This window comes from Populus euphratica, unplaced genomic scaffold (genome assembly GCF_000495115.2).
Source record: "Populus euphratica unplaced genomic scaffold, PopEup_1.0 scaffold82.1, whole genome shotgun sequence".
Lineage (NCBI taxonomy): Eukaryota > Viridiplantae > Streptophyta > Magnoliopsida > Malpighiales > Salicaceae > Populus > Populus euphratica.
Window position 1 is genome coordinate 392,967 of NW_011499961.1, and position 16,682 is coordinate 409,648.

The 16,682-nt window shown below is 28.3% G+C and overlaps 1 long non-coding RNA gene across 1 annotated transcript; it reads left to right on the plus strand.

The window, feature by feature from the left end:
* The first annotated feature begins 7,263 nt into the window (after positions 1 to 7,263).
* On the plus strand, positions 7,264 to 16,400 carry LOC105138713 (uncharacterized). Its single transcript, XR_844838.1, has 3 exons — positions 7,264 to 7,364; positions 15,287 to 15,291; positions 16,390 to 16,400. It is a non-coding gene; the product is annotated as an uncharacterized LOC105138713 (long non-coding RNA).
* Positions 16,401 to 16,682: the final 282 nt, after the last annotated feature.

The following is a 16,682-nucleotide window of genomic DNA, read 5'->3' on the forward strand; positions in this document are numbered from 1 at the left end:
AGTAAACTTAAGAGCTGTTTTTAGAACAACATTAGGATGAGTTTCAAAGGCTGTTTTGGTAGCATATTGAAGTAATTTTAAGGGTTGTTTTTAGGACAACATTTAGGGTGAGTTTCGAAGGATATTTTGGTAGTGTATTGAAGTTTAAGAGTTATTTTCAAGACAATATTAGGGTGAGTTTTGAAGGATGTTTTGGTAGTGTATTGAAGCAAGTTTAAATGTTGTTTCTTAGACTGTATTAAGTGAGTTTCAAAGGCTATTTTGGTAGCGTATTAATGTAAGTTTATGGATTATTTTTGGGACAACATTAGGGAGAGTTTTAGAGGATATTTTGGTAATATATTGAAGTGAGTTTAAAAGCTATATTTCGGATGACATTGAAAAATGTTTTGGAGGTTGTTTTTGGCAATATAATATATAAGCTTAAAGACTATTTTTGGAAGAGGAAAAAATAGAGGGTATTTAAAGGCTATTATGCTAGTTTAGGTAAGATGTATTTAAAGGTCATGATGACAATATATTGTGTTATAAGGAGGGTCTATATCAAATAGTATAATGCAATTCACTTTGGGGATGTTCTAATCGAAAAAGTATAATACATTCAGAGACTGTTAAAATGGTCCTAGTGTACTAGGATGATGGTTGAAATGACAATTTAAATGTGATAAGTAATGGTGATTAGGGAAATGTTGAATGTTAGAAAAATATAGATTGACGTAGCAACCTTATTTGGCATGGAATGTGGACTCCATAATGTGAAAATATGCAATTGTGCATTATGATAATTAAACAATAGTCGATATGTATGTTGAGATAAGAAGTTTCATGCCTATATAACATGAAGATAAAGGAAGACTAATTAAGGTGTGAATTAAATGATCATTATGTATAGTTAGGTTAAAGTATTGATCATTATAGTTTGGAATTTGCAGCAAGGTGCTCGTTGTGGTGTTTGTGTTCTTCAGAGTATCTATAATGAAAGCTTTGGGTAATATCTTTCTTTATTAATATATTGGGGGGGGTAATATCATGAGATAGAAAGACACAAGAAGTAAAACTTAAAGATGAGATTCAAATAAGAAAGCTTTTGAGGTAAGCTTTGGATAAAAGATTGTCATCAAATTTAGAAAAGAGAATTTTGGTTGGGAGTTTGGAAAGGGTAAAAACCAGAGAAAAAGGTTTATAGAAAAAAAAAATGCTTATTAAGGAATAAAATGAAGTATAGGATGGAGATGCTTATGCGATTTTATATATAATGTATGGAATAAGAAAATGTTCACTACCTAATTGTATTTGTAAAATGCATATGTGAATTGTGATTTTTATTATGCTATCAAATTGAAAATTTATAATAGATCTATGGTTGTAGGGGCATTATATACATTTTCTCTAGTTGGTGTCCAACCTTGTAAGATGACTGGTATTGTAGTGGATTATTATCCCAAAGAAAATGTAGTAAATAATTATTATAATTAATTAATCATGTTGTAATTGATATAATTTAGAAATGAAAGTAGAATTTAAATGTGTCTAAATTATGCACTTTTAAGTACTAATCATGTATTGAAGCAAGTTTAAATGCTGTTTCTCGGTTTTGAAGGATGTTTTGGTAGTGTATTGAAGCAAGTTTAAATGTTGTTTCTTAGACTGTATTAAGTGAGTTTCAAAGGCTATTTTGGTAGCGTATTAATGTAAGTTTATGGATTATTTTTGGGACAACATTAGGGAGAGTTTTAGAGGATATTTTGGTAATATATTGAAGTGAGTTTAAAAGCTATATTTCGGATGACATTGAAAAATGTTTTGGAGGTTGTTTTTGGCAATATAATATATAAGCTTAAAGACTATTTTTGGAAGAGGAAAAAATAGAGGGTATTTAAAGGCTATTATGCTAGTTTAGGTAAGATGTATTTAAAGGTCATGATGACAATATATTGTGTTATAAGGAGGGTCTATATCAAATAGTATAATGCAATTCACTTTGGGGATGTTCTAATCGAAAAAGTATAATACATTCAGAGACTGTTAAAATGGTCCTAGTGTACTAGGATGATGGTTGAAATGACAATTTAAATGTGATAAGTAATGGTGATTAGGGAAATGTTGAATGTTAGAAAAATATAGATTGACGTAGCAACCTTATTTGGCATGGAATGTGGACTCCATAATGTGAAAATATGCAATTGTGCATTATGATAATTAAACAATAGTCGATATGTATGTTGAGATAAGAAGTTTCATGCCTATATAACATGAAGATAAAGGAAGACTAATTAAGGTGTGAATTAAATGATCATTATGTATAGTTAGGTTAAAGTATTGATCATTATAGTTTGGAATTTGCAGCAAGGTGCTCGTTGTGGTGTTTGTGTTCTTCAGAGTATCTATAATGAAAGCTTTGGGTAATATCTTTCTTTATTAATATATTGGGGGGGGTAATATCATGAGATAGAAAGACACAAGAAGTAAAACTTAAAGATGAGATTCAAATAAGAAAGCTTTTGAGGTAAGCTTTGGATAAAAGATTGTCATCAAATTTAGAAAAGAGAATTTTGGTTGGGAGTTTGGAAAGGGTAAAAACCAGAGGAAAAGGTTTATAGAAAAAAAAATGCTTATTAAGGAATAAAATGAAGTATAGGATGGAGATGCTTATGCGATTTTATATATAATGCATGGAATAAGAAAATGTTCACTACCTAATTGTATTTGTAAAATGCATATGTGAATTGTGATTTTTATTATGCTATCAAATTGAAAATTTATAATAGATCTATGGTTGTAGGGGCATTATATACATTTTCTCTAGTTGGTGTCCAACCTTGTAAGATGACTGGTATTGTAGTGGATTATTATCCCAAAGAAAATGTAGTAAATAATTATTACAATTAATTAATCATGTTGTAATTGATATAATTTAGAAATGAAAGTAGAACTTAAATGTGTCTAAATTTTAAATTGTATAATTGTCTTTAATATAAGGCTGTGTGTGATTGTCTACATGTGTAATAAACATTAAATGTATCTATTAGATAGAAATAATGATTAGCTAATTGAGTGGCTTGAAACCCGATATTAAAAATGAATTATTATGTTATGAGAATTGGATTCCCATAAATTGTCATATAAGTATTTTGGGCAAAGAAAAGAACTATTCAATGACCCTATCTAAAGTAGACTCTATTAAGATTTTAGTAAATTAAGGATATTAGTGAATAATGTATGAATATGATTGCATGATTGATTTGTTAATTTAATATCAATAAAAAAATGTTACTATATTATTCATTGAGTTAAAGGCTTAAACCATTATTACGACATTTAGATTTACAAGGTGTTACAACTAACCCTAACCTTTGTTATATGGCTCAAGGCATATACTACTATATTTTCCTTTTCGGGATGATTGCCAATGACACAATCATAAATTCAACATATCTTCACTGATGCATATGTAATTTTTTTTTATGACATTAAGTACTTTAAAATTTTATGATCAATCAAGATTTGTTTTTGAATCCCATATAAATAATGCCTTTATATTTTTTAAACCAAAGATAATGTTTGTTAATTCCAAATTATATATCAAAAAATTTACTTCACACTTCTTTATTTTTCTAAAAACATAAACAATCACCTTTCCATGCTACATTATTATAAACCAAAAACATTTTTTTAAAGGCCTTATTATATACAACAAATATTTTTGGTCCATTTAAAAGGGTTAGTATTGGGCTTAGACTACTTTTTCAACTCCTGAAAACTATTTTCACATTCTCTTATTTATTCAAATTTCACCATTTTTCTAATTAAGTGCATTATTATAATTTTTATTATGAGAACCCTTCAATGAATCATCAGTAATGCCTCATCAATATAAGAAAATTATGAACTTTGGTTATAATTATAGGCCTTTCCCCATATAATACAACCTTTATCTTTTTTAAATTTACAAATATACCTTCAACAAATATCATATGCCCTAAACATATCATTTTATCCAGCCAAATATCATTATTTCAACAACCACCACTAACTTCTTATCCACTAACATTATTGAGAAATATTTTACAAATAGTAATTCATTTATAATATCATTCAACTATTTCAATCACCACCCCCACCACCACCATCACCACCTTCTCCTTTACCACTATCCTTTTTTTTTTCTTCATTATCATCATGATTACCTCATCACCATCTCCTTCCTCACCACCATTAGAAATAGTTTACGAATAGTAATTTACTTATAATATTACCTAATTATTCCAACCATCATTGCTATCTCACCATCATCACCACCACTATCTACTCTTTCACCACAACCTCTTTCACTAATATTATCATCTCACCTGCACCACCATTGAATAATATTTTACAAGTAAAATATTTCATGAATAGGAATTCACTTATAATAACATCAAATTATTTCAACCACTATCACCACCACTTTTTCCTTTACTACCACCTCTTATTTTACCACCACAATGACCACCTAACCACCTCCTCATCTACCACTACCATTGAAAAATATTTTACATGCAAAATATTTTATGAATTGTAATTGAATTACAATATCATCCAACTATTTTAACCAACACCTCTATCTCACCACTATAACCACCACTATCTCACCTCACCACCACCACCATAATTGAAAAGCATTTATCATATAAAAATATTTTTTAAATAGTAATTCACTTACAATATTATCTAATTATTTTAACTACCATCTTTATCTTATTACCACCACATCTCCTTCTCCACCACCACTATGACCACTTCATTGCCACCCTATCCACTATCACCACCCCCATTGAAAAGTATTTTACATACAAAAAATTTTACAGGAAAACATTTCTTAAGCCACATATTAAAAAAGTGTATTACATGTAAAATGTTTTATGAGAAAATATTTTATGTAAAATAAAAGGATCCTAAATTCTAATCTTTCCATCTTGCAAAGGCCATTTTCACATGGTTTTTACTTAAACTTATAAAAATATAGAGTGAGCCTCCTCATCCCATTCTAAATTCATTTGTACTCTCTTACACATCTCTTTTAGTGAGATTTCCTTAAACCTGAAGTTTACACAAGATCATAACTATTTTGTATTTAATTTTTAGTTTAATTATAGAGAATAAGGATAAAAAGATTCAAACTTATAATATTTAAGAAATTAATACTATGATATTATATCAAAGAACTATCTCAATTACAAATTTAAATTGTTAAAAAAATTCTAGAAATTTTAAATATTGATTGATAACCAAATTAATTTTTATAAGTATGCTATTCAACCTTATTGTCCAAGCCCAAGTAGTAACAATCCACCTAGTAATGTGCTCCTAACATTTAATGAATAGGTACATGAGATATCAATTTTTAGTTCAAATTTTGCTTAAAGCATACATGTATCGCCATCATTATTATCATTACCATTACCATATTTACAAAACAAACATAATCTAGAAAACCAATAAACTACTCCAAACTAATTTATTGTTCACCTAGCAATGATAAAAATGATTGTATGGTTGTTAGAACAAAGAGTTAGCGAATTTGATCGAAAATTGTATAAAGTTTTCAATATCGATCAACCCAATCAAAACAAGACTAAGTGTTCTAACTTCATGCAACTAAGATAGTTATTTTGTTAATTATCAAGGCAAAACTTAATGTCAAACATTAGAAAACCAGAATAAATTCCCATTACTATGAGTGAATGATAAATGATATAGAATTTAATATTTGAGTTTGTGTTTCATTTCAAAGATTAAGATTTTATAGCGGATGATTTATTCCCAACCTTTTATATGAGATATGTTCACTAACACTCACCATCACTTGCATATATTTTAGAGTATGTCAAGTGGTTTCAGCTTTAAGATTTCTACTGGATCATTATATCTATTTGAGGCTGATATCATATAGAATTTAATGGTTGAGTTTGAGTTTTATTCAAAAACTTATATCTTATAGTGGGTGATCCATTATTATTTTATTTTGTATTATTTATATTCTTGTATTTATTCAATATAGGATATTTTATATGATTTGAAGTATCTTTGATAAATTCATGTATTTTCTGCTATAAGATTCTCTAACAAGGAAAAATAAGAGATCGTAGAAATGTTTGTTAGGACTTATGTTAAAGTCATGACAAAAATTCACACTAAAATTAGACTTTACACGAGCTACGATCTTAGGTTTGTGTTTGTAATATAGGCTTTGTATTTGGGTCTAGTTATTGGACTTGATTGGTTGACAAAAGTTTAACCTGAAAAGACAAGCCCCTCATAAAATAAGATATTCTCTCATGCTTAAGTCAATAAATGTATGAGAGAAAAAATATATGTAAGAGTGAATTATTTTATAATGAAAAATGATGAATTTTAGAACTTTTATGCTTTGACCTAAGATATTTGTAGGTCTAAATTACGTCAGCTCATCCTAGAACATGATGAGTTGTATGACAATTGATTAATGAAAATATTGATGCCTACTATTTCTTATAGTGTCTAACTCTTTATTAGTGGAAAGATTGATGATTATTAGAAGAAAATAACCATTGAAGAAAAAGAAGACGCTTATTTAGAGTGTATTTGTTTAGGAGGTTACATTTGCATTTTGTTTAAAACGTAGGCGCAACATGTTTGGTAATAAAAAAAATAATGTTACTGTTCATAGGGCCCTTAAAATATGCGTCTGTAATGCAGGGCAAGATAAAGCACGCTAGAGCTAGTTTAAATAGAGAGTCGGCTGCTTTTCTTCTTCTGCATTGTTTATTCTTTTAAGTGAACAATATTTTTTTTGAAACCAGTGCAATGAATTTATTTTTTTAAACTAGTTTAGAGTGAATTAAATTAACTCACATTGGTCATATAAATAATATTTTTTTTTCCTTGAAAAAACTAGTGTAGAGTGAATTAAATTCACTCGCACTGTAATTTCAATTCTATTTCTAATAATATTTTATCTAATTTTATTGCACGCTCAAAAAATCATGAAAACTGTAGTTCTTATCGGATGAATTTTATACGTGATTGAATTGTAGATAGTTTAATAAAATAATAAAAAATATTTTATATAAAATATTTTTTATTTCATGATGTAACAGTACTAGTTAGATCTATAATATTTAAATTTAAAATCATTAATATATATATATATATATTATAACCTCAATTTAAAAAGCATTCTTAATCAAACACATTAAACTATTTTGTTCAACCTTAATTTTAATCATAATTTTAACTAAACATATATAAATATCAAACCATCTTCAACTAAAAATACTTTTTATAAAATAATATTTTTTAAACCACAACTACAAAAACTACTACAATACTAAATATAATTTACAGTGTGAAGCTTGTATAAAGAGTGTTTGCTTGCATAAAAAAAAAAAACATGCACCATCAATTTGAAATAACAATATTACATTCTCCTTTCATTTAAAAAATAAATAAATTTACTTTCTCCTCTGTAAGATTCTTTAACAAGGCAAAACAAGAGCTTAATTAGCCACAAATGTTTGTTAGGACTTGAAATGACAATATTGCACTCTCTGCTTGGCCTCGTATGACGAACGGCGTTCTATGTACTGAGGGTGGGAGAGTCCATCAATCTATATAAAGCTACCACGTGATGCACATATTGGTAATAATTGTCCTTCGTTAACCTCAAATCAATTGCTTTACCTGCGCAGAAGGGCAAGCGACAACGAAGGGAGAAAATGAGAAAAGAGTTGATAAACATGATCTTGGGATCCTAGTCACTGTAGCACGCATATTGCTCTAATAATTGCTGTGTTCATGTGCGCAAAGACATTGATGAACAGAAAGCGATAGGCCATTAGATACTGTGCTCCATGGCAATCTTTCTTTACTGCTCTAGCTTTCTGTATGTTTTTTTTTTTTTAAAAATGAAACACAATGATTAGCTCCATCATGTTATCCATATGTAGATATCAAACATGCAGAAAAGAGATGAGCAAATTCACCATCTATATTTGGAACTATTAAATTATATATACAGGAATAGACTATATCTGCATCCACATGCAAAAAAGAGAAAAAGAAACGAAAAGAAAAGCAAAAAATAATTCACTACAGTCAACATTAATAAAGTTGGGAGATCTCTCAACTCTGATCTCAAGAAAACTTAATCTTTACAAATTAAACACAACGTTTATTTCATGTATTAGATAAATAGAGAATACATCAAATATAGACAGCCTGGCCTGACAAAGACTGGATATAGCTTTAAAATACAGTTCATACTCATCAAGCAATAACAGTGATAAGTTCAGAACCAGTGGTAATACCAGGACGACCCCACGTTATCTGTACAAGGACTGGTATTTTGCATTGTTGATTTTTCTTAATTATTTGACGTTTAAGTAATATCATCGGGCCCTATTAGCTCCTCTGCATGGATACCACATCCATCTTTTTGATTCATATGTATAGTTGATTAGATATACACACATTAAGGCAACATATTAAGCTCGTAGACCCCAGTTTTACGAGTGAGACGCATTTTGTTGTGCCATGTATCCGTATCATTTTGGATGTATTCTCAGTACGTATGTGTTTCCTCGAAGCACCCTAGATATGGCTCAAATTCTAGCGATGGTGGAATGTCACTATCTGCTTAATTTAGAAGAAAAGAGAGATAAATATGAAGGAGCGATTGGTAGCAATCTTTCATGGATATTAACTGGTTTACATATATATGAACGGGAAACCTTTCTCTGAAAAAGGGAGATGTTAATGTTAATTAAGCTACATTCTCATGAGCCTCAATTAGTTAAAGTATAAGCAAGGTTTTTATACCAGAATAACCAGTAATCTAACACAGCCCTAAAATGATTCTGCATATCCGGCTTTAGCAATGGCCATTGGCAGAAAGATATCAAGAATCAACCAATCAACAGTGAACTTAATTTATTAATTAGTTGAATAGTTAATGCCACTATTGCTACAACAAATTATATTTAGCTTTCAACCAGTCCCTTTTTGTAAATAAAACTCTTCTGTTGTAATGTGGGCATAAACATTCAATCAACCGTTTGTTTTCTGGCAAAAAGTTATTGGTTAACTCATCTATTGAGCAGGTTCCATGAAGCTACGTACGTCTGTCTACCAGCTTTATGGCTAGATTCCATCATGTAAGACATTAATATTGCTGGATATATATATACAGATTGCTTAAGAAACTTACAACATATTAAGATCACGTTCATATATAAATCCAAACTTTTGGAATGCATGTGATCTACATTAATCATGATCAGTACTTTTAGTTATTACTTGAAATATAATGCTCAATTGAAGGCCCACAAGTCATCCATCCCTCACAAAAAATCACTCGATACAGGAAATTTCTTTGTTCAAGGCTTTGGATTCAATGCTGCTAACTTGTTCTGCTATGCATGCGGGTATATACGTGCTTGTCGAGGATGAAAGACCTGAGTCTCACGTGAACTGGGTTGTGGTTTCTTTTTCCTTGTCTTGAGATAGTATGTTTGAACAATTAAAACAACTAATTATTCACGTGTGAACATGTCACAGTAGTATTCACTCTTCAAGACTAAAGAGGAATTAAACAATAGATCCAAGCACGTTCAGTTCGACTGCAAGTATACCTGGAAAAAATTTCAGCAAAACTAATTATAATTAAGACTCATTCATGGGGTTATATGTTGATAATTTGTGTTTTACCCACTAGTTGGTTGTTGTATTCTTCGAAATTGTTTGATTGGAGGGTTTTTCTTTTCTTTTTGATTGAATTCTTCTATTATTTATTTTATTTTGTAAGAATATTTTTATTATGTGAAGATCCACTAGTAACCCATATCATTATGATCACGTGGGCGAGGAACTAAACACCATGTGTTATTATTATGTTGGAGACCAATAATTTCATTATCCATAATTAAAAGTTACTTGGGATGTTCGACTTAAATCCATGAGGTTCTTTTACAATAAGATGTGCTTGAAACCATGATCAAACATGCAAAATATATAATAAATGAATAATATGGGTCTTAATGATAACTTTGTTAGTATGACTAACCATAGGTTAATTAGTGGGAGGTGGTTGGCTAAAAAATAAAAGATCTTTTAAATTATTTTTTTAGGAATTCCAAAGATCTCATTACATAATCTAGGGTTGTTTAGAGTTTAAACAAATATTACCTAAATATTAGATTTTCCTTTTAGATTTGATCAATTTTTTCAAGGTTAGGTTGTTATAAACCACGAATTGTTTAAGTTTCTAGCCTCTAATAATAATTTATACAAGCCACTAGTAAGAAATCTTTTAAAACCTCTTTAGAAGAGAAATGTTGTAATATTTTTAAATGCTAGCTCTTTTTTTAAAATATATATTTTTAAGGAGTTTTTACTATATCATATGTTCTATAACATACTTCTTTATCTGATCACATCAAGTCTTACATCAAAAAATATGAAGTATAATATTCTATTTATAAAAAAAATTTTATCTGATCACATCAAGTCTTACATCAAAGAATATGAAGTATAACATTCTATTTATAAAAAAAAAAATTGAAAACCATACAAATGGAAAAATATTACTTTGCCTACTAAAAATTACACATGTATTATTTTAAGACAATTCTAGAATTTTATTCAATCAAGTCTTTACTTTATTTTTCTAATTCTAGAATTGTAATCCTCTATGTGCATATATTTATTCTTAATACCATAATAATTGATTCTTTGAATAAGATTTGAATTTTTTTAAAATTTCATTCAATTTTGCTAAAGAATTTTACAATCAATATTATTTGTGAACATGAGTAGGATTTTCTGTAATTCATCAAAGATGATGAATCTTTTTTTGATCACTTAAATACCTTCATATATATAGTTTATGTTATACCTAATATATACACATTTGTTACCCTTGATTAGGATATCTAGTTAGAATTAAAGCGTAACATTTCTTCTCATAACCCAAAATTTGTTTCTCTTTTTTAAAATATTCTTTAAAAATAAAAAAATTATTTTCACCTCATTTCAACAATTCATGTGCCTATTTTGTATTTTTTTGATAATTTTTCTTTTGTTGATATCTTTTCATGAAAAAAGTCAAAACATAAAAAAATGAGAAAAATTAAATTAAAAAAAATTAGAAAGTGAAACGCAAAACAATAAAAAAAAGGACCAAAACAAAATTTAGTTCCTTTCTCCCTAAGTAATTGGGAGAAAACAAACATTATAAATAAAGGTGATATTTTTAGAGAAAAAGGAATGTGTAAAAAAATCTACTCATTATAGGATAAAAAAATAAAGAGAAGAGAAAGGAGGTATGCAGGGAAAAAAAACCCTAGCCACCATTGAAAAAGAGCCAAAAATATTTGAAAAAAAAAATAGTGAAATAGAGAAGAAAGTGTGTTAAGAAAGAAAGAGAAAAAAATAAAAACCTTTCATCTTCTTCCCCTGTTTCACGTAAAGAACACTAGCCCCTGCTCTAGAACTTCTAAGTATCACTACCCATGACATCGACCACCCATCACCATATCAAGATAGCCTCACATCATTAACAACAACAATAAAATTAACATTAACTCATTAAAGCTTTAACTTTTTTTAATGCCAATAGTAGCAGCACATCTTTATTACTTAATAGTTCATAATACTAGTGACATAGGCACAACTTCTCCATAACAAACCATCCAACCACCTGTTAAAGAAGAAGGTATGAGAGAGAGAAAAAGAGAGAGAGAATAAGAAGAAACAAACTAAGTAAAAAAAAAAGAAAAAAAAATAGGAAGTTAAAACTTTTTTTGGTTGGATCTCTTTCATCAAGTAACGATGATCGATACTGCCATCATAGAAAGGATAAGGTAACGGTGTTGCTTTAAATCTACTAGGTGGCATGACCCATCAATGGTGATGTGTGGGTTCACACACCAGCAATAATAGTGGCACATAGATCCACGCGCTAGTGCTACCTTAATATTTTAGTGGTTTTTTCTCCTAAAGCTCATTTTGAACACTAAATTAATTTTCGAATAATTTTAACATGTTATTGAATATTGGATTTGGTATTTTATATGATTTTTCATATTTTATTTTATGTGTATACACGTCAATAATCTTATATATGGATGATATTTGTCTGTAAAAAATTGATTTTCTTTGTGTTTAATTTTTTGATATGATGCACTTTTGTATATAAATGTGCATTGCAAATGTGTATGGTGTTTTCATATATATATATATATATATATATATATGTATATGTATATGTATGTATTACATGCTATTTTGATGAATTATGGTTTTCTTTTGTTAGACATAAATATAAATCAGTAAGTTGAAAGATGGTTTTTTTCAATTTGCTCTTGATTCTCTTTTCTTTTTCTTCCATACGGTAAATTGTTATCCTATCAACATGGTTATTTTCAAAGTGAAAACATATAATTCAGAAAAACAATTATCATGTTCATTTTGTCATTTTTATTTGTAAATATACATATTAACCAGAGTGACAATATATGATAAGTTGCTTTTCAATTATTATATAATAAGATAAATGAAGAAGAGATGATGGATAAAAAAATTTCAAACAACAAGGAGAAGAGTCGTAAAAACTCAATAGCAATATTAGTAATAGTCGTATTAAACTATAAAGAAGATTGAGTAATTGTTTTTGCTTACTAGACTCCTAAAAGGTAAGGCCATGACCATTATAAATAGCATAAGTACTCATAGATTTGTTATCATTAACATTATCAACCTAATAAAACTCATTAAAACCATATAGTAGGAGATTAGAAAAGGTACTAAAAGAATAAGATATATCATGAGCATAACATAAGATACGTTTTAACCATAAACTACTGGTCCTCATAAATAGCATACGTGAGCTCATAAACCTTAATAACAAGAAGAGAAATATCTAGCCATGTAAAAATAAGGTACCGAGGAGCTAAAATCACTTAATGTTATAAAGTAGGTTTAGAATAAATGAAACCACTATCAGAGGTGGTGGAAAGATGAGAATCAATAAATATAGTTGTGGAAACTACATTAGAACATGTCAACTATGTGCATGATGTCAGAGTTATAACAAGATTGAGAAAATAATAGCTTTTGAGAAGTATATTGTATCTCAATATAAAAAAAAGTAACTTAGAAGCTCAAGCTTAGAATAAAGAATTATATACCAAGATGAGTAATCAAATAAGTCATATAAGATGGATAATTACTTATGATAAGGATATCATCAACATAAACCATAGTATAGATAATAATTTCTTAGTCTCATAAATAAAAGGAAAAGTTTCAATTTAAACTCACAAAAGTCAAGACGTAACAAGAATTGGAGATGTCAATCAAATTAAGCATATGATACCTATTTAAATATATAAAGAGCCTTATAAAGTTTGTATACATAAAAAAAAGTAAGAATTAATAAAATCCAAATGTTATTGTATGTAAAAATTAGTTTTAAGATGTGCATTATAAACATCTAATTTTTGAATAGACCTACCCTATGAAATAACATCCAAAATTGTTTGAACTCTAGCCAAGTTGATAGCTAAATTGAAAGTCTTGTTAGAGTTAGTATATTTTTATTGATCATACCTCTTGGCTATTAAACAAGATTTATAACATATAATAGACATATCAAGTTTTTATTTAATCTTATACATTCACTTGTAGCCATTAACATTTATAGAAGGAGAAAAAAAATCAAAAACTAAATTTAACAAATAGGTTCTGATGAAGAAGGTAAAACAAATTTAGCAGAGGAAAAACATAGGATATAACAGTGATTGAGTTAACATGAATGAAGGGTTATAAGGTAAGTATGGGTGAGAATGTAAATTGATAAATTTTTTTAAACAAAGGATCAACTGAGAGAATTGTTTTCTATGACAATGTTAAAATAAAAGATAATGAGAAACATTTTTTTATGGATGCATGATGAGAGATGATACAAGAATACTTTGAAGCTGGAATAGGAACCATATGGAAAGGATGAAAAAGAAACTTGATATGGAACACTATTATGATCTTTATAACTAAGAGATGAGGTAAATGATAACATAGAAAGACAAGGTAATAGGGTACAAACAAGAATGTTAATCAATAAAGAATAAACGGTATATTGACAATTAGGCAAGGGTTGTGATAATGGAGGGGAAAATAATAAAATAGACTTTATATAAGGAAATGAATACTCATAAAATGTAAAATAATAAATGACATAAACATGATGAGTAGGGATCCATACAACAATATCCCATATGATTTAGTCTGTAATAAAAAAAGATAAATGAGGTTAAAAAAAATCAAGTTTATGTTTGTGATATGGATGTAAAATAGGAAGCATGGCAACCAAAAACCTTTAAAAATACGTAGTTAGGTTGTCAATTTAAAAGTTTTTTAAAAAAGAGATTGGTTTTGAAGAATTGATGTAGGCATTTGGTTGATGAGAGAAATAATAGTTTTGAAGGTATAATGCCAAAAGATTTATAAGAGAAGCATATTTGAGTAAAATAAGACTGGTTTTAACAATATACCAATAGTGTTCTACAAACCTATTATAGTAAATGTGTACAAGGAATTTAGTTTTATAAATACGCTTTTGTAGTCACTCTAAAATTGTTATATACAAATTCTAAACTAATTTTCAACTAACTTTTAAAATTAAATAAAAACGTTATAAATCACATATTAATTAAGTTGTGTAAAAAACAAAATATATTTAAAAAATAATTATAAAGAAGTACTTGTATCCATTCACCAAACAAGTAAATAAGAGACCCCAAACATCATTAAAAACTAAGTTTAATGGAGTTGAACTAACATGCTTTGACGAACCTAAATTACATTGACTAAACTTGTTGAAGAGAAAGAAACCAAAAGAGCCTTATTAAGGAGAATTTAATATAGGATTTAAGAGTGTGGATGACTAAGATATTGATATCATATTTCAAGGGTAGTTCTTATGATAAAGAACACTTGAGGACTAGAGATAGAGAGTTGGCACCTAAGTTGGTATAATCGATAGGAGGATAACTCTAAAAATTTGATCATTGACAAGATAGAAGTGGATATGAGATTTAAAGAAAACATCATTATCAAAAGCAAATTGATGAACATAAGTAGGAATTTTATGTTATTAGGAACATGTAAAATAGAAGATAGTTTTATAAGACATTAAAGTGTATGAATTAAAGTATAACCAAGGTGCATGATATTAAATTTATTACCGTCACCTATTTTAAGTTGTTTGAAGTTAGTGTAGGGTTTCATATGAATAGGTCTAATAATGTCTAGCATTATATGATATATTACCTTGATTTCAGGACGTTATGAATGTTTATGATTCAAAAAGAAATGTATATATAAAATATTGTTGACCGAAGATGGAGGATCTAAAGTCGAAAAGGTCAAAAAGTTTCCTCTAATGAGAAAACCAAAACATAAAAAGTGGAAAGAATTTGATATATAGTATAATGCTAGATTCGAGTGTCTTATTGTGGTTGATTTCAACATAATTCACTACATTGGCTCAAGGTTTTTTTTATTATTTTACTTACCTTTTGATTTTTATCTTTACCCTTATTAAAAAGACCATTTTGACCATAAAAGAAACTAAAGTTAAAGTTGTTACATTTGCCAATAACAGTGGACTATCTAGTAATATTGTTCAAAGCGATAATGACATCATCAACATACATGGATCCCATAAAGATCATAAAAAAAGTTATCTTTGTATAAGAATTCATAGTTTAAGAGTTAAATAGGTTTGGATCAAGCCATTAAGATGATTCCCGTGTCCTCAAATTCAATTGTTGACCTTTGGACAGATACATGTATTAAGATGATTCCCGTGTCCTCAAATTCTAATTGTTGACCTTTGAACAGATTAGAGTTTGTGAGAAGAAGTGGCTTATAAATTGCTATCAATTCATCATTGTACACTTTTCTATTGTGTAGATAAGCCAAAATTGATTCTTTAAGGAATTGTCGTAATTCAAGAAGACTTGAGTAAAGATCTATTGTGTAGATAAGCCAAAATTGATTTTTTAAGGAATTGTCGTGAGTAAAAAGATATAATTTAAATTATCAATGGTGAAACTAAGGCTAATTCTAAGATTATACATATAAAGAGAGAGGTCTAACAATCAATCACATGATATAATACATCAATAGACAAAGATGCAATTAAAGTATTCATTATCAATTGATTTTATTTAACCTAATACATGTAATATGGGTTTAGTATAGTAGTGGATGCATTCTTTATTGTAAGGAGGGCTAGTGGGCATGGTTTTGATCCATCAATGAAATATACAAGCCTTTTTTAAAATAAGTATTTATTTTTTAGTTTTAGAGAAATATAATGATGAGCATTTTAAAGTACCAACAAAGGGGATGTTGTTGTAATTTATAGGATAGTTAGAGAAGAATAGGTGGGTTGATGTTCTTAATTGTTAAAAGTATTTGGTGTATAAAGAGAGATTTTATATGGAAGTTATTGGTGTTGTTAAGTAAGGTTATGATATCTTTTAAGATTAAGATAACAAAAGGAAAAAGAAAAGACAAAATAAAAAAGAGAATTTAATAGAGAATATTCAACTTTTTGGCCGTGATTTTTTTTTTTTAGATTCAATGTGTTTATGATACAT